The 24,739-nt window shown below is 36.8% G+C and overlaps 1 protein-coding gene and 1 pseudogene across 2 annotated transcripts in view; one reads left to right on the top strand and one right to left on the bottom strand.

Annotated features, from left to right (window-relative positions):
* ANK2 (ankyrin 2) overlaps positions 1 to 24,739 on the top strand; it is a 752,311-nt gene that overhangs the window by 88,377 nt on the left and 639,195 nt on the right. The window lies entirely within an intron of this gene.
* Positions 20,153 to 21,412, bottom strand: LOC141516081 (squalene synthase pseudogene; annotated as a pseudogene).

Genomic DNA, 24,739 nt, shown 5'->3' with positions numbered 1-24,739 from the left:
TTATATTACCTCTTTTCTTTTTAATCCATTTGAGGGGGGAAATGGGAAACTACTCCAAAAAACCCCAAAGACAAAATTGGCTTGCTGTAGTCCTCAGGATCAGGAAATAGTCAAAAATAATTGCAAAATATAATTTTAAATTCTTTGATAATCTGTCAGAAACATGAAATTGAATTTGTATTTGTGATTTTCTACATTGTTTCAATTCAAATTTTCTAATTGCAAAGAAACATTTCAACCTAATTAAGTTTTTGTTCTTTCACATGTAAATTTTGCTAAATGTTCAAAAATGAAGTTCAATGAGATTGAGAAATAGGTAAAAGAAAAACAATAATATAAAATGATCTTTTCTTAGTTTTGCATTTAAAGATCCTCCACAAATTGGCTCTACTTTATCTTTTTAAAGACTTAAGTGGTTTCCTGAATGATTCAGCTAAAATCCACCTCCTGCAAAGGCTTCTCCAGTCTGATCTTCCTCAGTGCTGGTACTTTCTTTGAAATTAGTTTGTTTAGGAAACTGAGTGAATGTTCATCAATTGGGGGATGGCTTAATTAACTGTGATATATGTATGTGATGGAACACTATTGTTTTATTAGAAACTAGAAGGGATGGAAATTCAGGGAAGCCTGGAAGAATTTGCATGAATTGATGCTGAGCCAGATGAGCAGAACCAGAGGAACACTGTATACCCTAACAGCAATGTGGGAGTGATGATCAACCTTAATGGACTTGCTCATACCAACAGCACAAAAATCAGACACAATTTTGGGGTAGCTGTGATGGAGAATGCCATCTGTATCCTGAGAAAGAATTGTGGAGTTTGAACAAAGACCTTTAATTTAAAAAAATGTAATCTTATTATGTAATTCTACTATATTTCATATGTTATGTTTTTTCCTTAAGGATATGATTTCTTTCTCATCACATTCAACTTATATCAATGTATACCATGGAAACAATGTAAAGACTAACAAACTGCCTTCTGTAGGGGATGGGGGGAGGGAAGCAAGGTTAGCAGAAAAATTGTAAAATTCAAAATAAATAAAATCTTTCTAAAAAAAAAGTTTATTTATCCCTTGCTTATCTCTTCCATTAGAGCTCCTTGAAAACAAGGCCTGTTTTTTGTTTTTTTGTTTGTTTGTTTGTTTTTATCTCTATAGTTTTAACAACTGCCTGGTCAATAGTAGATCCATAATAAATGCTTGCTGACTTGGGTAGTGATTTATTAGCTACGAAGAAGGACAAAAATTAGACAGTTTTTGCCCTTAAGCAGCAAGCATTCTAAATAAGTGAAGATGATACCAGAATGATGACTAGGAAGGTGTGTTTGAGCTGATTGACCTTTCTAGTAGTATGGCAGTATAGGTTTGATTAAATTTCCTGAGATTAGAGAAGAGGAGAGGGAATAAGGTAGTGAGAGCAGGAGAGCAAGAGAAACATCAAGAAAAGGTTATTCTAAAACCCTTCATCATTTATTATAGCCCATAGCATTCTATCACATACATTTACTGTAACTTTTTCAGCCATTCCCCAATTAATGGGCATTGCCTCAGTTTTGAATTCTTTGCCACTATGGAAAGAACTACTATCTATGCTTATTTATTTTTTTAATTCAATCTTATTTTATTTCATATCTGAATCCTTTTCCTCCCTCCTCTTTCACTTCCATTGACAAGGTAAGAAGAGTAAGTCTACCTTCATTTTGAATATATCTTTTTCTCCTCCTCTAAGGTAGAACCAAAGGAAAAAAGAGGGAAAAGAATCTTTCTATTCAAGGGAAACCTGATTAGAACATTTATTCAAGTATGACACTGAGGAATTAAAATTTGAGTCATATTATGCTTATTTATTTAAAGAATTTTGTATCTTTTTTGGTGTTGTTTTTGTTCCAGTGGGAGCTGAAGGGGAAAATGCTTGATAATCGAAGCATCTGTGTATATACGTCAATACTATATATTACATATGTACTATAATATAGTATAAATATAATATCTCTATAGAATATCTATAAAGTACAAATATAATATCTCTGTAGAATATCTATAAAGTACAATGATAATATCTCCATAGAATATCTCTATATAGCAGTTTTTTAAAATGGGTTTGAGCAAAGAGAAACCTTCCCTGAATTGGGTTCTAAATGCTAGGATGTGATATAAAAGATGGTTCAGGATTATTTAAATATTGAAATCTTTGTAGTTTTAGTCACTATCCTATTGCTGTGAAATTTCCTTCTCTCTCTTGATATACTATACTGTTGATTCATAGTCAACCTTTTCTCTGATCACATGGTTTATTAAACATAGCAAAATGGCAAAGAAACTATCAAAAGTGGAATGCTTCACTGAATCATATCCAAACATCATCCTACTTAACTTCTCATTTCTTTGTGGTGCCTGGAAAATGGTCCCACACGATCTGCTCTGGAAGGTTTTGGAAGGGATTAAGAGAGGTCTGTGTGTAGGGGGTCAGGGACTACAACTACAGGGAAACATGGAGGAGAAGAGCACCTGGCTTTCTCAAAGTTTTCAGTAACTGTCCTGGTTCTGCTGCTTGCATTCTAGTTCCTGATTGGTTACTTTGACTTTTGATCCATTCCAGCTCTCTTGCCAGAACTTTGGGTCTCCACAGATGGAAATGCAGGTTCCAGCAGTTGTTTGTTGGACTTGTATATTCTGGCCTGATTCCCACAGATTTTTCTGACTATGCCACTGTATAGTGGCTACAAAATCTGTCTTGGGCTGTGGCCATAGCACTGAAATGCCACAATTCTAGTCCTCAGTGTCAGATATCATTGTCTACATTGTAGCTTGTTGTCTTGTTTTACTCAGCAATAGCCAACGACTCCTATACATGGTGAGGAAAGAAATTCGATTTGAATATCAAGAATATATAGGAGGAAGGGAACAACATGCAATCCAACGTGCCCATATTCTACCTCATAACTGCTCTTTCTCAAAGCAAATGAGAGCTTTGCCCTAATTCTTCAAAGAGCAGGAAAAAGGCAACAGAAATTAGACTCCTAATGAGAAGAGGGGCAGCTGGATAGTGGATAGAGCACTAGGCCTAGAGTCTGGAAGACTTGAGTTCAAATTTAGCTTCACATACTTATTAGCTGTGTGACCCTTAGCCCCTCTTTGCCTCAGTTCCTCATCTGTAAAATGGGGAAACACTGGAAAAAGGAAATGGTAAATCACTCTAACATCTATGCCAAGAAAACCCCATGGTTAAGTTCATGGAACCATGTAGAGTCAGATGTGTCTGAATAACAATAAAGATTTGACCTCACAGGTTTTATGTGATCCTCATAACAATCCTAGGATGTAATTATCTACTAAGTGAGACTTGATTAACTAATATTCCATTTGTTTATAAACATTTGCTTCAACACTGATTCATCTTTATTGACTAAAGACAAATAAGTAACAAACAAATAAACACAATAAATTCCAAAGATCTATAGTTTCTTCATTCTAGGGACTGCCTTCTACTAATGATCCTATGAAGTAGATGAGTCCAAGGTAGCTTCCTGATGCACATAAACATTAAGTAATTTTCCCAGAATCACATAAAAAGTAGGTATAAGATGTGAGATTTTATTCATCTTTTTGACTTAAAAAAACATTCCACACTATTGTTCTATTAGAAACCAGGAGGGACAGGAATTCAGGGAAGCCTGGAAGGACTTGCATGAACTGATGCTGAGCGAGATGAGCAGAACCAGGAAAAACATTGTACACCCTAACAGCAACATGGGGGTGATGATCAACCTTGATGGACTTGCTTATTACATCAGTGCTACAATCAGGCACAATTTTGGGGTATCTGTGACGGAGAATACCATCTGTATCCAGAGAAAGAATTGTGGAGTTTGAACAAAGACCAAAGACTATTACCTTTAATTTAAAAAACAAAACAAAACCATTATCTTATTATATAATTTTGCTATCTCTGATACTTTATATTTCTTCCTTAAGGATATGTTTTCTCTATCATCACATTCAACTTAAATCAATGTATACCATGGAAACAATGTAAAGATTAACAGATTGCCTTCTGTAGGGGTGCAGGGAGGGAAGCAAGATTAGGGGAAAAATTGTAAAATTCAAAATAAATAAAATCTTTCTTTCAAAAAAAACCCAAGAAAACCATTCCACATAGTATCAGATGTTCCTTCTATCATTGATACTTCTATTTAATACTTTACTAATTTTTGGAGCTAGTTCTCATACTGAAATGTCCAGAGTGCTCTCACCTTGAACCTTTTTATTGTTCTTTGATTATAATTTATCCCAAACCCAAGATGATGATGGTTTTAGGGGGACAGAAAGGGATCTGACAAAACACTACAGATTACTTCTTCCTCTTCTCATTTATTGTTTGTTCATTCATTTCGGTCATATCTAACACTTTGTGACCCCATTTGGAGTTTTCTTGGTAGAGATAGTGGAGTGATTTGCCATTTTTCTCCAGCTCATTTTACAGTTAAGGAAACTGAAGCAAATAAAGTTGTGACTTGCCGAGGTCACACAACTAGTGGATGTCTGAGGCTGGATTTGAACTTAGAAAGGTGATTCTCCCTTGACTTCAGATCCAGCTTTCTTAACTACTGTGCTACCTAGGTGCCCCAAAACTCCTATTACACACATGCATAGTCAAGCAAAGTAAATTTATACATTGACTAATATGGTATACTATGTATATAGATGTATTTACTCAATATAATATATATGTATATGTATATACATATATATATATACATATATATATATATGTATATATATATATATATATATTCTTCACCTCTCCTATCAGAAGATAGAATATTTTATCATTGATCTGCAATCTTGGTTAATAGTACACTGGTCAAAGATCCTAATTCTTTTAAAGTTGTTTATCTTTATCATATTTTTGTAATTGTATAAATTGTACTGATTCTGTTTCTTCTGTATCAGTTCATGCAAGTCTACCTAGATTTTCTGAAGTCATCCCCCTTATTATTTATTATAGTATATTAGTATTCTATCACATTTATCTACCATATCTTGTTCAGCCAATCCCCAGCTTATGGAAATCCCATCAGATTCCCATTTTTCCTACCTCAAAAATAGCTATAAATATTTTTGTACATAGTGTTTGTTTGCTTATGACTTAGCCCTTAATTGAGCTATCCTCCCTTTAATTTCTCCTTCTCCTTTCTCTCCTTTCCTTCCAGTTTTTTTTTTTTTTTTTTTTTGTTGAGTAAAATACATTTCTGCACTCAAGTGTGTTTGGGTATTCTCTCTTTTGACCTATACAGAGAGCTATAGTGTCTTCTGACCCCCTCATTTCTTCTTCCCTGTTTGTATAGCTTTTACTGGCACATTCTCTTATATCTTATTTTTTTTCCTAATCTTCCTTTCTTCCTTTCCCTTTCCTCCTTCTTTATATTTTCTTTTTGCCTTGTCTTTCCATTCTTCTCTTAAAAATCATAAAGATATAAGAAAATAATCTCTAGGTCTTGTCTAGATTCCCTCTATAACCCCTGATGTTGATAGAGTTCAGAGCCAACAGTTAACTTCCTAACATACTTGCTATCTACCTGGCCCTGTACCAAGTACTAGGGCTACAAATAAATGTAGGGGGAAACAAAATCTTAGTACTCTGCTTGTTTGGCCTGTCCTCTCCAAGTGCAAGAAACTGGTTAGAGAGAGATTCAAAGGGAAATTTCCCTAGTTAATTGAAATTCAACCTGTCGACTTAAATTTGTATATTAACTATGAGACAGTTTCTACAAAGATATAAGGTTAAAAAAAGTTTAATTTTAGATTTAAAAATTTTGCATAAACAGAACAGTAATAACTTAAAAATATTGAATTCTGAAAACAAACAGGGTTAGTAAGGATGGAGAAAGAAATACTCTTTTAATAATAGGTTCTTTTGCCCTTGGTTTAGTCACCAGCCTTATCTACTTCAGGGAGAAAGATCCCTTTCTAATCCTGGTTGAGTCACCAGCCTTATCTACTTCAGGGAGAAAGATCCCTTTCTAATCCTGGTTGAGGTTAGGAACCTATTAGGGCATTGCTAAGAATGAAACTTTAGACTTTATGGACTAAAAGTTTATACTTTTAGACTTTGGACCAAGATTGTATCTCTTTGTTATGAACCTTTCTATTCAAAGGAAAACTAATTAGATCATTCGTTCAAATGACACTGAGGAATTTAAATTGAAGTGCTAAATTTTAGAAGATTCCAAAATAATGGTAATATACCTTAATACTATATTTTTTCCACATAAGGATAACAGTGAAATAGTCCTTGCCCCTCAAAATGTGATAGTATAATCTGTGGTATGGTCTTGTATGGACTCCTCTAAAATCTCCAAAATATAATAACCTATATGTGCTACAGGTCTATATATAACATTGTTCCCACAGTATTATTCCATAGTTCCTCATTCTCTCAGTTCATTCCTTCAACCAACTCTTAAGTACATCTACTTCTCTCTGAGTTTGTTTCACTCCTCCAGACTTTTCTTATATTGGGATATCTAAGTTCCCAGACATAACATTTAAACCATCTCAAGATTTTAGAGGTAACTTTATTGAGGTTAACATCTAGGTGTTAACTCTTGAGCTCAAAGCAACATATTATCTATCTACATAACCAGTCATTAACAATGAGGTCACTTTTGATTTTATCTTTACTTAAGAGACAATAAATGATAATATTAGATATTAATATTAATAAGGCAAATAATACTTAAATAATGAAATATATCACAATATACTTTTAAACAGAGTTCACATTCTTTTTAAAACAAATTCCCATTCTTCAACCAATGTATTATAAAACTCTGGTTTAGAATGGTCACACAATTGTCCCAACTTGGCAGGGAAACACATGACAGAGAAAACTTGATGTATTTAGGGTAATTCACTACCTTGCTCTCTCATTGATCCATTCAGGAATATCTGTAGCACATGAACCTATTTTTTAAAATTAAGTCTTTAGTTTTAAGTATTTGGTTGGGAAAATCTCCTCTTCTTTGCTATAATAAAGTTTTTTAAGTTCTTTTTATTAATAACCATGTTCAAACAGGTATTTAGAAAGCTTTTGCTCTTAATCTAAATAGCAGTTCTCTTAAAGTTGGTGAATGGCCAAGATCCTCAAAATGTCTCTTTCTGGATTATATAGTCCAAATCAGCCAGTGAGTCACTCTACCAAATGCTTCTTGTCCAATCAGAGCAGAGCTCACAGAAGCATATTCTTAAAAGCATTCTTAAAGGCCTCTCAGCAGGATACCATAACCTTTGCAAAGGTCTCCTGCTTTTCTTTTTTGGACTAGAGAGATCAGCGGGGAACAATAAACCCTGCTGCAGTTTCACCTTTCTCTAGCTGAAGGGTAACTAGAGCACTTAGCAAACAATAGTAGTTTTATTTGACCAATTGGAATCATTCAGCTGAAGTAATTTCTTAACTGATACCCTTTAACTGTCTCAGCTTCACTGGAGCAACCACTTTGTCTCTTGCCCTTTTCCTGATGTCCCCGTTGTGAGCCTCCATATTCTTATTTATCATTTACTTAGAATAATCACAACTCTTTGCATTTCTCCTATAAAACAATCTTTTTCCAACCCAATTTCAGTCTCCAAATATTATTTTTAAAGAGTTTGTGTGTGTGTGTACCTGGATCTTTATGTATCCTCCCTAGAAGTAGGAAGTTGCCAGAATAAGAAAAAAGTTCTCTTCTCCTGAATTTTCATCAATCCTAACCTTCACAGAGGCACAGAGTAGCAAGTAATTAATTATTTTTTCTATCAATAGAAGATTCTCATGCAAGAAACATGATTGAGGCTCCATCATGTTTCTTCTCAAATCTCCAGCAAGGTAGTTTGTCTCTTTAATGTCATTCAATGTGTTTTTCTTCACATTAACATTTCTCTAATTTTTAACAAATGAAAGATATTTCTTTTTATTCTTTATATCATCAGACTATTCTAATACAAGTGAGGAATTACCAAAGAGATCCAAGTCCTCAAATATGCACCACAGATCTTTTCTTCTCCTAAATTGTTGTTCTAAATCCTGTATGAAAACTATATTTTATCATATACATATTTTAACAATGTATATTAACATAAAGTTATTTTTTTAACTCAGGTATCAAAATATTTATACATAACATCAGCAATATCTTGAATGAATACAGATTTCTTTGTTTACACAAAAAACAATAAAACAAAACATTTTTTCCCCTTTCCATCATTAACTGCTACCTATGAAAAGACTATCTTACAGATAGTTCAATTTTAGGAAATATATATACATATAAGTGAAGGCAAAATCATTTTTTCCTGGGGGGGCAGGGATGAAGGTGAGGAGGTCAGTAAACAGCTGGGCAGAGGTAGCACTTAAAGAGAACTTTAAAGAACTCAGAAATTCTATAATGTCTGGGTGAGAAAAGAACACTCTTAGTCTGGGGAGTAGGGGGTAAATCTGGAACAAATATACCCTGAGAAGGAATTCATGTATGACAAACAACAAGGAAGCTATTCTTGTTTTAACATAGACTGTATGAAGGACACTAATATGGAGTGAGTTCAGAAATGTTGAAGGATATATTTATATTAGTGGCAATAGGGAACCACTATAGCTTTTTGAATAGAGGAGTGACATAGTTATGTGTGAGACAAATGCCACTTAAATAAATTTTGGAGATCTCTCAAGTTACAAAGAGAAAGCTTTATTCATTTCTCGAGGAACAGGCCACAATCAATTACAGAGATTGAGGCAAAAGCAAAAGGCCCAAGAATCACATTTATCCTAACTGGATTCCCGACTCCCGCTGACCCACCCTCATTAAGGAGGAATGTGGTTTTACAATCTAGACTCAAAAACTAATCTAGGGAAAAGAGCATAAAATTCAAACCAAAATTAGATTATCTCTTCAGTCCCAGGAATTGAATGGTCATCTGGACTTCAACAGATAAGGTGGGGTCAGTTGACTCTTCATCAATATCCCAGAGGTTGCTTTGTCAAGGGAGGAGGGGCACATAGTTAACTATTCTCCAATCTATAATATTCTACTGAAGAAATTTCAGACTTTATCCTACTCAGTTATATCTATGTTTTAGGAATATCAGGATGGCAACTTTGTGGAAGATGGAAGAGGAGATACTAAAGACAAAAAGAGTGATGAAAGTGGGACATTGTAATAGTCTAGGTTAGAGGCAATGAGGGCCTGAACTAGGGCAACAGCTGTGTAAATGGAAAGAGGATGTATGTTTGAAATATCGTGGAGATAGATTGAAAAGTTCTTGGCAATGGAAAGGATATAGGGCACAAGGGAGAGTAAAGACTTGAAGATGACTCTAAATTGCATAATACTTGGAAAGATGGTAGTACCTTCAACAAAAATAGGGAGATTCAGAAGAGTGGAATGTGTTTTAGATATGTTGAGTTTGAGATGCCTATGGTACATCCAGTTGGAAATGTTCCATTGGCAGTTGGTGGTTTGTAAACCTGTTAGTTATTTGAAAGTTTTTTAGTTTAACCTAGGGTAGCTAATGAGATCACTGAGAGAGAGTATATAGAGAGAAAAGAGAAGAGGGACAAAAATAGAGTTCCCATGAGTCATATTTTTTTTAGTTTTTTTTTTTGCAAGGCAAATGGGGTTAAGTGGCTTGCCCAAGGCCACACAGCTAGGTAATTATTAAGTGTCTGAGACCGGATTTGAACCCAGGTACTCCTGACTCCAGGGCCGGTGCTTTATCCACTGTGCCACCTAGCTGCCCCTATGAGTCATATTTTTTTTAAAAAAAAGCCATTCCCCAGTTGACAAATGGTCAAAGGATATGCAAAGGCAATTTACAGATGAGGAGATCAAAGCAATCCATAGTCATATAAAAATTTCTCGGGGCGGCTAGGTGGCATAGTGGGGTGGCTAGGTGGCACAGTGGATAAAGCACCGGCCCTGGAGTCAGGAGTACCTGGGTTCAAATCCGGTCTCAGACACTTAATAATTACCTAGCTGTGTGGCCTTGGGCAAGCCACTTAACCCCATTTGCCTTGCAAAAACCTAAAAAAAAAAAAAAGAAAAAAGTTGTAAAAAAAATTTCTCTAAATCATTACTTATTAGAGAAATGCAAATTAAAGCTTCTCTGAGGTACCACCTCACACCTCTCAGACTAGCCAATATGACCAGAAAGGATAATGATCATTGTTGGAAGGATTGTGGGAAATCTGGGACATTGTTGGTGGAGCTATGAACTCATCCAACCTTTCTGGAGAGAAATTTGGAACTACACCCAAAGGGCAACAAAAATGTGCATACCCTTTGATCCAGCAATACCACTACTGGGTCTATACCCTGAAGAGATGATGAAAAAGGGTAAAAACGTCACTTGTACAAAAATATTCATAGCAGCCCTGTTTGTGGTGGCAAAGAATTGGAAATCCAGTAATTGTCCTTCAATTGGGGAATGGCTTAGCAAACTGTGGTATATGTATGTCATGGAACACTATTGTTCTATTAGAAACCAGGAGGGAGGGGATTTCAGGGAAGCCTGGAGGGATTTGTGTGAACTGATGCTGAGTGAGATGAGTAGAACCAGAAAAACACTATACACCCTAACAGCAACATGGGAGTGATGGTTAACCTTGATGGACATGCTTATTTCATCAACAATCAGGGACAATTAGGGGCTCTCTGCAATGGAGAATACCATCAGTATCCAGATAAAGAACTGTGGAGTTTGAACAAAGTTCAAGGACTATTCCCTTTAATTTAGGAAAAAAACCCTGATATCTTATTATCTGATCTTGTTATCTCTTATACTTTATGTTTCTTCTTTAAGGATATGATTTCTCTCTCATCGCACTCAATTTGGATCAATGTACAACATGGAAACAATGTAAAGACTGACAAATTGCTTTCTGTGGGGAGGTGGGGGGAAGGAAGTAAGATTAGGGGGAAAATTGTAAAACTCAAAATAAACAAAATCTTTAATTAGAAAAAATAGAGTTCTGGAATAATGTACACAATAAAATATAGGACTTATATGAGAAATAAGTAAAGGAGACTAAAGGAGACAAAAAGGTAGGAGAAGGAAAAAGCAATGATATCAAAATCCAGGATGGTCAGTAAAACCACTACTACTAGGTCTCATAAAGAAAAAAAATAAAGAACCCATGTGTACAAAAATATTTATGTATACATGGTATCAACAAAGATCTGGAAAGGAAGGGCATCAGTCAGGGAATGACTAAAAAATTGTAGAATAAGTGTAATGAAATATTATTGAACAATAAGAAATGATGAAAGGAATAGTTTCAGGGAAACCTGGAGAGATTTGTGTAAACTAATGCAAAATGAAGTGAGCAGAGCCAAGATAAAAACCTTGAAAGACATAAGGAAAGTTTTGGCTGACTCTGATTCCCAAAGGACTAATTCTAAAACATGCTACTCATATGTTGACAAAGAAGTGATGGAGTCAGCGTGCAGAATGAGACATATGTTTTTTGGATATAGCTAATTCAGGAATTTGTTTTATTTGACAATGCATATTTGTTGCAAGGATTTTTTTCCCTACTTTTCTGTGGGTTGAAGGAATGTAGGAGGGAGAGAAAATAAATGCTTGTTTGTGAAAAAAATTAAAAAGTTAAAAATATGATAAAGCATGGATCTGTACAATGAAAAAAATAATAGAGTATCCAGATGGAGTATGGGGTCAGCAGTGTCAAATGTTGCAGAGAGGTCAAGACACATGAGGATTGAGAAAAGGCAAGGGGCAATTGAAAGTTCATTGGTAACTTTAGAGAGAACAAGGGCACAAGATCTCTTCCCTTCCCACATTGGTCCCTGGAGTCAGGCTTAAACTTGCTGACAGAAGGGAATAATGAGCCTTTTGCTTCCAGGAGTAGATCTGTTTGTCAGCAGAAGATTTTGCTGTTTCAGTTTTAGGGGAACTCTTTCCAAGGAGTCCACCTAGCCCTCAGCAGGTGGCCAAGCTGCTGCTTACATACAGGTGTTGGCTTTTTGCTTGGTGTGGTGTCGCTCCTTCACAGAATGAAAGTAATTGAGTTAATACAGATGGCATTGGGTTGTGGGAGATAACTGGTCTATGGGCTAACTTGATTCATAGAGTATTTTTCATGAGTGCAGGGATCAAGGGCAGTAGTCTTCATTAAGTTCCACATATGTTCCATGCCCAATCTTGGCCTCTACAGTAGGCATTTCTAATCCTCCATGTGAAAGGCACAAAACTGAAAGATGAAGTGTTTTATGCAAGGAATGGCAAAGTGTCCGGACTTGCTGGATTGTAGAGTGTATCATGGGGAGTGGTGTGAGGAATGGTATGGAGTGTAAGAAGACTGGGAAGGTAAGGAGGGATCAAGTTGGAAAGGGTTTTAAAAAACAAATAGGGAGTTTTATATTTGATCCTAGGAGGTGAAGGAACATCGGCCGAAATGGGGTAGGGCTTGACTTGGTTGACCTGACCTTTAGGAAGATCAAATTAATAGGTGAATGAACTGGAGTAAGGAGAGACTTCAGGCCTGGAGGCCAACCAGATATGTTGCAATAATCCAGGACTGAAGCAATAAGGTCCTAGGGTAGGGACTGTGTCCCAGGAAAAAAAGGGAATGTATGGATATGTGGGGAGGGTGAGTGAGAGTGGAGGAGTCAGAGGAATTAGATTGTGAACATAAGTGATGGGAAGATGGGGGTATACCTGATCTGCAATTAGGGAAGTTACAAAAAGGGAAGTATATGGAAGAATATTTAAGAGGTATAAACAAATTCTCTTTGATGGAATTTTCCTATTGGTTGGCCAAAGATCAGTCTAGTACCCTACCAAAATCTCTGGGATACAATTGGGACAGAAGATCTCAAGGGGCTCAATTATACCTCCTTCCCCCCTTTTTCTTTTCTTTTCGGCAATGGGGTTAAGTGACTTGCCCAAGGTCACACAGCTAGGCAATTAAGTGTCTGAGACTGAATTTGAACTCAGGTCTTTGTGACTCTAGGCCGGTGCTCTATCCACTGAGCCACCTAGCTTCTCCAGATTATTCCACTACCAGAGGGTAGCATGATGGAATGAACTTTCTTTTTTCTCTCCTAATCATCTGCCATGTCTTTCATTAGTACTAGCCAATAGGCAACTCACCCATAAAGAAATTGAGATACAATAATTGAGGAAGCTCTGAGGAGAGTGACTCAGAACAAATGAAGAAAGTCAGTTATGGATTCAAGAGAAAATTAGTATTAGCATTTAGGAATTGTCCATTGGATATGAGCAGGCTCAAGGAGCCCAAAGAATAGCAGTGTGAGGGTATCATGTAAAAACAAAGGGGCCCTGTAGTTCTGGAGGTCTGTGTTGTCTTAGTCATGTATTTTGCCTATGTGTGATCTCATTACCATTGTGCATTATTTTTGTGCCCAGTCTTCTCACTCTGGGAAAAATATGTTCCAATTATACCATATTAGTAAATTATTTGGTTTGAGCTAATCATTTCTTTTGCCTCATTAATAAAAGTAAGTAGGATATCAAGGGATCATTACCTATAGTTTAAGAAATATGAACTTAGTAGTGGTTTTCCTTTAGGGAACTAACCAATGAATAGGAGAGGAAAGTTGTGGGTTAGGTCACAGAACAAGACAGAATGCTAATCATACAATGCTGGGGCCAGAAGGTCCCTTAGTGATTATCTAATCTAGTCCCTTCATTTGTCAGAGGAGGAAAATAAACCAGAGGGGAAATGACTTGCCCAAGGTTACACATTCAGTTAATAGAAGAATGAGCCTAGGAGACCAATGACTTTATTAACAGCAATGGAGTGTGGCTAGTGCTCTAACCACTGCACCACCTAGCTGCCCCTCTTTCTGCTTCTTAAAGAGCCAATTTCCTCTCCCATTCTGTGTCCTTTTTCTTTCCATCCTTCCATTTCAATTAGGCATGGTGCTTAAATATAGAAGTAGTTTTTTTATTTACTTTTTTAAAATAGTATTTTAGTTTTTTCCAATTACATGTAAAGATAGTTTTCAACACTTATTTTTAAAGCAAAATTTTGAATTCCAAGTTTTTTTCTCTCTCTTTCCCACCCTCTTCTCCCCTCCTCAAGATGGCAAACAATCTGATATAGGTTAAACATATCATGTTATGAGAGAAGAAACAGAAGAAAAGGAAAAAAAAAACCACAAAGAGAAAAAAAGTTCAAAAAAAAAAAAAAGGAAAATAGTATGCTTCTATCTACATTCAGACTCCATAGTTCTTTCTTTGGATGTGGATAGCATTTTCTATCATGAGTCTTTTGGAATTATCTTGGATCATTATATTGTTGAGAAGAGCTAAATCTATTATAGCCTGATCATCTCATAATATTGTTATTATGTACAATGTTCTCCTGATTCTGTTCACTTCACTCAATATCAGTTCATGTAAGTCTAACTAGATTTTTTCTGAAATCCACCTGCTCATCATTTTTTATCATTTTAAAAAATTTACTATCTATTTTTTTTCCAACTGTATGTAATGGTAGTTTTTCAAACAATCTTTTTTTTTTACATTTTTCTCCTCTCTTCTATGTCCTCTCCCCTCTCCCTGACAGAAAGTAATGCAATATAGGCTCTACATCTATAACTATGCTAAACATAGATCCATATTAATCATGGTGTTAAAGAAGAATTACATACAAACAGAAGAAAACAAATTAGAGACAAAACCCAACATAATTCATAAGACAACTTTTTTTTTAAATTAAAGAAAGTAAACTTTGGTCTGCTTTTAAACTGCACACTTCCTAATCTAAACATGGATGGCATTCTCCATCACAAATCTTTTAATATCGTCTCTGACTATTGTACTGCTGAAATAATAAAGTCTATCTTAGTTGATCATCACTCAATGTTGCTGTTAGTGTATAATGTTCTTTTGGTTCTGCTCATTTCACTCAGCATCAGTTCATGCAAGTCTTTCCATGCTATTCTGAAGTCCTGTGATGATTTTTTTTTCCTGTTTCAAATAAATTTATTTATTTATTTTTGAATTTTACAATTTTTCCCCAAATCTCTCTTCCCTTCCCCCACCCCCACCCCCACAGAAGGCAGTCTGTTAGTCTTTACATTGTTTCCATGCTAGATACTGATCTAAATTCAATGTGTTGAGAGAGAAATCATATCCTTAAGAAAAAAAATAAAATACAAGAGATAGCAAGATTATATAATAAAATAACATGTTTTTTTTTTGTTCAATTAAAGGTAATAGTCTTTTGTCTTTGTTCAAACTCCACAATTCTTTCTCTGGATACATATGGTAATATCCATCGCAGATACTCCAAAATTGTCACTGATTGTTGCACTTATGAAATGAGCAATTCCATTAAGGTTGATCATCAACCCCATGTTTCTGTTATGGTGTACAATGTTCTTCTGGTTCTGCTCATCTTGCTCAGCATCAGTTCATTCAGTCTTCTCTGAATTCCCATCCCTCTTGGTTTCTAATAGAACAATAGTGTTCCATGACATACATATACTACAATTTGTTCAGCCATTCCCCAATTGATGGACATTCACTCAATTTCCAATTCTTTGCTACTACAAATAGAGCTGCTATGAATATTTTTGTAGAAGTGATTTTTTTTACCCTTTTTCATCATCTCTTCTGGGTATAGGCCCACTATTGCTGGATCCACTATTGCTGGTATTGCTGGATTCAAGTGTATGCACATTTTTATTGCCCTTTGGGCACAATTCCACACTGCTCTCCTGAAAGGTTGGATGAGTTCACAGCTCCCACAATGATGTATTAATGTTCCAGATTTCCCACCTTCCTTTCAACATTGATTCTCTTCCAACATTGTCCTTTCTGGTCATATTGACCAGTCTGAGAGGTGTGAGGTGGTACCTTAGAGAAGCTCTAATTTGCATTTCTCTAATAAGTAATGATTTAGAACAATTTTTCATATGAAAATGGATAGCTTTGACTTCCTCATCTGTAAATTGCCTTTGCATGTCCTTTGACCATTTTTCAATTGGGGAATGGCTTTTTAAATTATTTTTTAAAAATAGCTTATTTATTTAGTTATTCATTTATTTATTCATTCATTCATTTATTTATTTGTTTGTTTTTAGGTTTTTGTGAGGAAAATGGGGTTAAGCAGTTTGCCCAAGGCCACTCAGCTAGGTAATTATTAAGTGTCTGAGACCGGATTTGAACCCAGGTACTCCTGACTCCAGGGCCGGTGCTTTATCCACTGCGTCACCTAGCAGCCCTGGGAATGGCTTTTGAAAATTTTTTTATAAATTTGACTCAGTTCTCTCTCTATATATATATTTTAGAAACGAGTCCTTTGTCAAAAATGCTAGTTGTAAAAATTGTTTCCCAATTTACTACTTATCTTTTGATCTTGATTGCAGTGATTTCTGTGCAAAAGCTTTTTAATTTAATGTATCAAAAGTATCTTTTTTTAAAAGTTTTTTTTGCAAGGCAATAGGGTTAAGTGTCTTTCCAAGTCCACACAGCTAGCTGAATTTGAACTCAGGTACTCCTGACTCCAGAGCCAGTGCCCTATCCACTGTGCCACCTAGCCACCCTAGATCACATTTTTTATAAGTTCATCAAAAAAGCTACTCCCATATATTTCCACTGTTGCCATTGCTGATCGCAACTCCCTCCATTTGTACTTTCCCACTACCATATACTATATTTTCTCTCTCCTTTCACTCTGTCCCTCTTCTTAAATGTGCTATAGTGTAGCTAGTGATCACTGGTCCTAGGGCCAAGAGGCCCTGAGCCTATCTACCACCCCTAAGGCCCAGCAACCACCAGGCCCTGTGGTCCTGGATAGGCTACCCAATCCAAGCACCTTGAAAGAAGTAAAAAAGAAAATGTGTTATATATGATTACTCTCCCCAACACCCTCTCCTCCATCACTCACACCCCACCTTCCCCATCCTTCTTCTCTCCTTCTTACTCCAGATGTCTATATCCCATTGAGTATATATGCTGTTTCCTCTCTTAGCCACCTATGATGAGAGTGAAGTCTCCCTCATTCCCCCTTGACTTCCCCCCTTTTCATATCATTGCAATAGCTCATTGTAATAAAAAATCTTATTATATGAAATATCTTAGCCTATTCCACCTCTTCTTTCTCTTACTCCCATTAAATTTCCCTTTTAGCTATTAACTCCATTTTTATAATATACTATATCTTCAGATTTAGCTCTCTCCTGTGCTTCATCTATAAAAGCTCCTTCTACCTGTTCTATTAAATGAGAAGTTTCATATGAGTATTATCAGTATCATTTTTCTATGCAGGAATACATGCAGTTCATCATCATTAAGTCCCTCATATTTTACCCTTCTCCTCCACTCTCTATGCTTCACCTGAGGCCTGTATTTAAAGGTCAAACTTTCTGTTCAACTCTGACTGTTTCAACAGGAACAATTGAAATTCATTGGTTCATTGAAAGTCCAGTTTTTCCCCTGGAAGAGTATGTTTAGTTTTGCTGGGTAGATTCCTGGTTGCATTCCAAGCTCTTTTGCCTTCTGGAATATTATATTCCAAGCCCTATGAGCCCTTAATGTAGTTGCTGCTAAATCCTATGTGATCGTGACTGCAGCTCCACGATATTTGAATTGTGTTCTTCTGGATGCTTGTAATATTTTCTCTTTGACTTGGGAGTTCTAGAACTTGGCTATAATAATCCTGGGGGTTGTTTTTTGGGGATCTCTTTCTGGGGGGGGGATTGGTGGATTCTCTCAATTTCTATTTTGCCCTCTGCTTCTAGGATATCTGGGCAATTTTCCCATAGAAATTCTTTAAAAATGAGGTCAAGGCTCTTTTCCTGATTATGCATTTCAGGTATCCCAATAATTTTTAAATTATCTTTCCTAAATCTGTTTTCCAGATCGGTTGTTTTTTTTAATGAGATGTTTCACATTTTCTTCTAATTTTTCATTCTTTTGGTTGTGAAATATTGTGTCTTGACTTCCCATAAAGTCATCAGCTTCCATTCTGCATCTGAAGGATTTGTTTTCCTCAGAGAGCTTTCTTATGTCTTTCTTATATCTTCTCAATAACTTTTTTTTTTGCAAGGCAAATGGGGTTAAGTGGCTTGCCCAAGGCCACACAGCTAGGTAATTATTAAGTGTCTGAGACCGGATTTGAACCAGGTACTCCTGACTCCAGGGCCGGTGCTTTATCCATTACGCCACCTAGCCGCCCCCCCCCCCCCAATAACTTTTTGAACTGTTCTATCCAGTTGACCTATGATAGTTTTTAAATGTGTTATTTTCTTCAACATTGTTTTGGTTCTCCTTGACTAAGCTACTGACTTCTTTTTCATATTTTTCCTGCATCTCTCTCATTTCTTTTCCCAATTTTTCTTCTATCTCCCTTACTTAGTTTTTTGAGCTCTATCATAGCCTAAGCCCAACTTCTATATTTTTTGCATCTTCCAATTGAGTATTTCGATCCTTCTTAGGATGATAGACAATGCAGTTCTCAGTGGTGTTCCTCTTTTTTCTCTGTTTACTCATTTCTCCAGCCTGTGCCTGGTCTTGGGGTGCTTCCTAAGCTTTTGAGTATTATTCGGACAACCCCCCCCCCCAAGGATCTCAGTGTGTGAGGCTCTGTCTTCCCTCCTGCTCTGTGAATGACCACAAGTGCACCCCTCTGCCATGGGGCTGAGGTGGGGGGGACCTGTTCTATGGGGGGCCTAGATTGTGATCAGGATCTGAGTGTGGTCAGAGCCCAGGGTCTTGTTCCAGGTACAGAGGAGAGACTTCTGAAGTCTCTCTCCACTACCCTACCTTTGTTGGGTTGAGCACTCAAGGCTCAGTTTACTGGTGGCTCCTGCTTACCGGCTCTGCCTCCTTCCAGTTCTTGGATCTGGGCTGCCACTCCACACTGCTCACTGAGTGCCCTGAGGGCTGGGCTTCACTCCCTCACTCTGGGAGAGGTCCCCCCGCCAATCTTCCAAGTTGTGCCAGGTGCTCCCCGGGGTGTAATTGGGAAACTGCCGAAACTGCCCCTGTTGCTGTGAGCCACTGCTCCCAGGTGCCCTGGGGCTGCCTCTGGGAGGCTGAAGTTCCTTCACTAACCCTGTGGAGCAGAGCCTTTCAACTATTTTCAAGGTTACCTTGGTCTGGAGAACTCCCTCACTGGATCTTTCTGTGGGTTCTGTCTCTCAAAAAGTTAGTTAGAGTCATTATTTTATGAGTTTTGAAATATTATAGAGAGAGCACCTAAGAGAGGCTCTTCTGTTGCCATCTTGGCTCCGCCCCTCCCTGATTTGTTTTTAATGATGTTCTCCATCTCTTCCTTGGTCATAAACTTTCCATAGATCTGATGGTAAACTATTCCTTGATATCCTAGTTTGCTTATCTTATAATATTGTCTTTTATGTCTACATCCTGTATCCATTTTGATCTTTTCTTGGGATAAGATTTGAGATGTTGGTCTAACCTCACGATTTCTTATACAATAATAGTGTTCCATCACATTCATATACTACAATTTGTTCAACCATTTCCCAATTGGTGGACATACCCTTAATTTCTTTTTTTTATTAAAAATATTTATTATAGAAACTTTTACAAATTTTAGCAAGCAGATTTCCTAGAATGGGATCAGGTACTATACAGGAATTAGTCATTATTTTTCTTTTGAAACAAAACTCCCTTCAAAAAATAAAATCAGGAAGATTCACAGATTAGCCTTTGACCCTCATGTGATAAAGATTACTTCTTCATAAACATTAATGACGTTCATTCTCTGTTCAAATAAAAATGGAGTTATGACAAAAGTTTCTACACATTTGGAAAAGAAACAGAAAAACACAAGAGTGAGTTTATACACATACATACACACCCACACACACTAGACTGTCTCCAAAATTCCAAGTTAACTTCCAGTTAAATAGGTAATGAAGGGTTCCTATGAAAACATCTCTGTCAGTCTCATACAGAATTATTTGAACAAAGTTGTAGAGTAGAAATTTTGACAGCTAAGCAGAGTAACAGATCAGGTCATCTACTTTTTATTTTTTATTCTTCTCAATAGCATTTCAGTTTTTGAGAGCTTATGTCATTGTAGAGTTTTAAAAGGATGAAAGAAAAAAAACTTTAAAAATATTCCATTGAACATTGAATTTTAGCCTTAGGTTGGCTTCTGAATCAGTGTTCCCTGGCCTGAACATACTCTTCCATGGCCTGTGACATGGTGCTGAGATATTGCCAGCTTAGTGCAACCAAAAGCATGGCACATGATAGGTAAATAGGGGAATAATGGTTCCAAGAGACTAGTTGACAACTGGGAAGATTCTGTTTCTGAACAGAGGAGATAATCTGCTTTGTCTTGCTGGAAGATGGGTCTGAGCTTGGAATTCTTTGATAAATCTCTTCCATGTACTGATACATAATAGCTTTGACAGCTGGCATGTTGGTAGCTTCCATCATTAGTGTTACTGCTTGTCCCTTTCGAATCTTCACTTTTCCCATGAACACTTGCTGGTTGTTATAACAGGCAGCCAGAGTAGCAATAGCCATCACCTGTGGAATAGCACAAAAGTTGAACACACTGATTTCTTAGTCAGGAAAGATAGGTGAGGATATCTGGGATGTGCTGCAAAGCAATAGTAATCAGTTCATTAAGACAGTGGATAGCCAAGTCAATATTCTCTGGTTTGGCTAAATCAGACAACTTCTTGCCATACCTACTCCAAACCTCTTGGGGCCAAAACTCTCTCCCTTCCATCAAGTCTTCATAATAATCTCTAATGATGTTTGTCTTCTGAAGGAACAAACCCATAGAATTGGCAAGCTTCGAGTCCTCTCCTATAATGGGGTCTTCCAAATCTGAAGCCGAGAACAGACGAGAAAGGCCAATCCCAACTAGTCCAGCAACATAGTAACAGTACTTATCCCATTCTTGCACAGAGTTCACTTTCTTTTCCAAAAACTCCGCCATTCCATGTCCCATTTTGTGACAGATATCATTAATCACCACTTGATAGCACTCCGCCAGATTTCAAAACTCTAAGGAGATCGTTGAAAAGTCCTCTAAGACTTGTCCATCCTTTTGAGTACTTTCCATATATCTCCAATCTGGCTGGTACATGTAGGAGTGAAAATTTTTCAACAGAGGGACCTTTTTATCCATGTGAATTGACCTGTCATCTTCCACAGTGTCCAGAGCTCAAAGAATCAGGTAAAATATGCACACAGCATTGCGCAGCTCACTGTCCAGGGCCTGGATGACTGCTGCAAAACTGCGGCTGGTCTGGTTCAAGTACTTGTAACAAGTTTTCAGGCCATCGCTGAGGGTGTCCTGGTCCAGCTTGGTCATCACCCTCCTGGCGCCCCCCATCTTGAAGCGCAGGAAGTTGTAAAGCTCCTCCCGGTGGCTGAGCAGCTCCACGAACTCCATGGCAGGGGCGCGGGCCCGGGTCGCAGGTGGCCCGCCGCCGGCTTCCCCAGCCTCCCTGGGTTACCTTCCCCAGCCTCCCTGGGTTACGGCCGGCGCCGTGACTGACCTAACACTCCACCTGGCCATCCCCTTAATTTCTAATTCTTTACCGCTATAAAAAGAGCTGCTACAAATATTTTTGTACATGTGGGTTTTTTTAACTCCTTTTTGTGATCTCTTTGAGATAAGACATAGTAATGGTATTGCTGGATCAAAGGGTATATCTTTTCTTATTGTGCTGTATTTTTTAAAAAGTAAACAAAACATCAAGAATAAAGAAATTTTTTTTTTACTAGCTAGGTTATCTATTTAAAGAGAGTTAGAAGAAAAATTTGCTAGGAAATAATTTGTGTCCATTAAGGCAGAGTAATTTTTAGCATTGAAAGAAATTACCTGGCAGATCTATGAGTAGGGGGTCTTCATGACCAAACAAACAATAAAGAGAAATATAGGAAGTAAAACAGATAATTTTAATTACATAAAATTACATTTTTAAAAAACAAAACCAATGAGATTAAAATTGGAAGAGTTGAGTAGGAAAAGCAATTTGCAGTAAACTTCTCTAAGTTATATAAGGGAGAGATTCAAATTTATAAGAACAGGGACCATTTCCCAAATTATAAAAGGTCAAAAATTATGAACCAATATTTTTTAGAAGAAGAAATTCTGGCTATCAAGAGCCACATGAAAAATTGGTCTGTATCACTAATCATTAGCGAGATGAAAATTGAACAATGTTAATGTATATGCCCAGATGTCAAAGTTGAAAAAAAAAAGAGAAAACGATATGCTTGAGGGGCTATGAAAAAATATGCACACTGTTGTATTATTGGTGGATCTATGAATTGATCTAATCATTCTGGAATATAATTTGAAACTATACTTAAATAAATTATTAAAGTGTACATACCTTTTGACCCAGTAATAACATTATTAGGATACATAAGCAAAGAAATAAAAAAAAGCATTTGTGTGTACAAAAACACATAGTGACTCTTTTTGTGAACAAGTTATTATATCTGCCAGAAAAGGACAATGATCAATATTGGGTTTTTAGGAGTTTTTTTTGCAAGGCAAATGAGGTTAAGTGGCTTGCGCAAGGTCACAACAGGTTGGATTTGAACTCAGGTACTCCTGACTCCAGGGCTGGTGCTCCATCCACTGTGCCACCTAGCCAGCCCCCAATGATCAATATTGGAAGGGATGTGGAAAATCTGGGACACTAATACATTGTTGGTGGAGCTGTGAACTCATCCAACTTTTCTGGAGAGCAATTTGGAATTACACTCAAAGGGCAACAAAAATGTACATACTCTTTGATCCAGCAATAAGATATCATGAAAAGGGGTAAAAATACCACCTGTACAAAAGTATTCATAGTAGCCCTGTTTGTGATGGCAAAGAATTGGAAATGCAGTGAATGTCCTTCAGTTGGGGAATGGCTTAGCAAACTGTGGTATGTGTATGTGATGGAACACTATTATTCTATTAGAAACCAGGAGGGATGGGAATTCAGGGAAGCCTGGAAGGATGAGCAGAGACAGAAGAACATTGTACTTAACAGTCACATGGCGGGGTGATGGTCAACTTTAATGGACTTGCTCACTTCATCAGTGCAGCAATCAGGCACAATTTTGGGGTATCTGTGATGGAGAATACCATCTGTATCTAGAGAAAGAATTTTGGAGTTTGAACCAACTATTACCTTTAATTTAGAAAAAAATAAAAAAACCCATTACCTTATTATGTAATTTTGCAATCTCTTATACTCTTATGTTTCTTCCTTAAGGATATGATTTTTCTCTCATCATATTCAACTTAAATCAATGTATACCATGGAAACAATATAAAGACTAACAGACTGATACCCTGAAGAGATGATGAAAAAGGGTAAAAACAACACTTGTACAAAAATATTTATAGTAGCCCTGTTTGTGGTGACAAAGAATTGGAAATCAAGTAAATGTCCTTCAATTGGGGAATGGCTTAGCCAACTGTGGTATATGTATGTCATGGAACATTATTGCTCTATTAGAAACCAGGAGGGATGGGATTTTAGGGAAGCTTGGAGGGATTTGCGTGAAGTGATACTGAGTGAGATGAACAGAACCAGAAAAATACTATACACCCTAACAGCAACATGGGGGTGATGATTAACCTTGATGGACACGCTTATTCCATCAGTGCAACAATCAGGGACAATTTGGGGCTATCTGCAATGGAGAATACCATCTGTAGCCAGAGAAAGAACTGTGGAGTTTGAACAAAGTTCAAGGACTATTCCCTTTAATTTAGGGAAAAAAACCTGATATCTTATTGTCTGATCTTGTTATCTCTTATACTTTATGTTTCTTCTTTAAGGATATGATTTCTCTCTCATCACACACAATTTGGATCAATGTACAACATGGAAACAATGTAAAGACTGACAAATTGCTTTCTGTGGGGAGGTGGGGGGAGGGAAGTAAGATGGGGGAAAATTGTAAAACTCAAAATAAATAAAATCTTTAATTAAAAAAAATAAAGAGGGGGCAGCTAGGTGGTGCAGTGAATAAAGCACCAGCCCTGGAGTCAGGAGTACCTGCATTCAAATCGGTCTCAGACACTTAATAATTACCTAGTTGTGTGGCCTTGGGCAAGCCACTTAACCCCATTTGCCTTGCAAAACCCTAAAAAAAATAAAAATAAAAATAATAAAGAAGGCTATAATACCATAGAAACAAACAAAAAAAGACTAACAGACTTCTTTCTGTAGGGGTGGGGAGAGGGAAGCAAGATTGGGGAAAAATTATAAAATTAAAAATAAATAAAATCTAAAAAAACAAACAAATTTTGATATCTGGATATTATGGAATACTATTATGCTATAAGAAATAATGAAAGGGATTATTTTGAAGAACCAAGGAAGACTTATGAACTAATATAGACTGAATTGAGCGCAATCTTTGGAAAAATATACACAATAATAATATTGTAAAAAAAGAAACAAAAAAAGCTTAAAAGATTTAAGAACTCTGATCAACACAATGATCATGATTCTAGAGGACCATGATGAATCATGCCACTCACTGACACAAATCTGTTAAACTCAATACAGTTTGAGATATATGCAATTTTTTTTTGGATAAGGCTGATGTGGGAATTTGTTTTGCATGACTATAAATATTTGTTACAAGGGGGGAAGGAGGGGTGGCTAGGTGGTGCAGTGGATAGAGCACCGACCCTGGAGTCAGGAATACCTGAGTTCAAATGTGGCCTCAGACACGTAATAATTACCTAACTATGTGG

This window comes from Macrotis lagotis, chromosome 3 (genome assembly GCF_037893015.1).
Source record: "Macrotis lagotis isolate mMagLag1 chromosome 3, bilby.v1.9.chrom.fasta, whole genome shotgun sequence".
In the NCBI taxonomy this organism is placed as follows: Eukaryota; Metazoa; Chordata; class Mammalia; order Peramelemorphia; family Peramelidae; genus Macrotis; species Macrotis lagotis.
The sequence above is the reverse complement of the archived record's forward strand: the minus strand, read 5'-3'. Positions and strand labels throughout refer to the sequence as shown.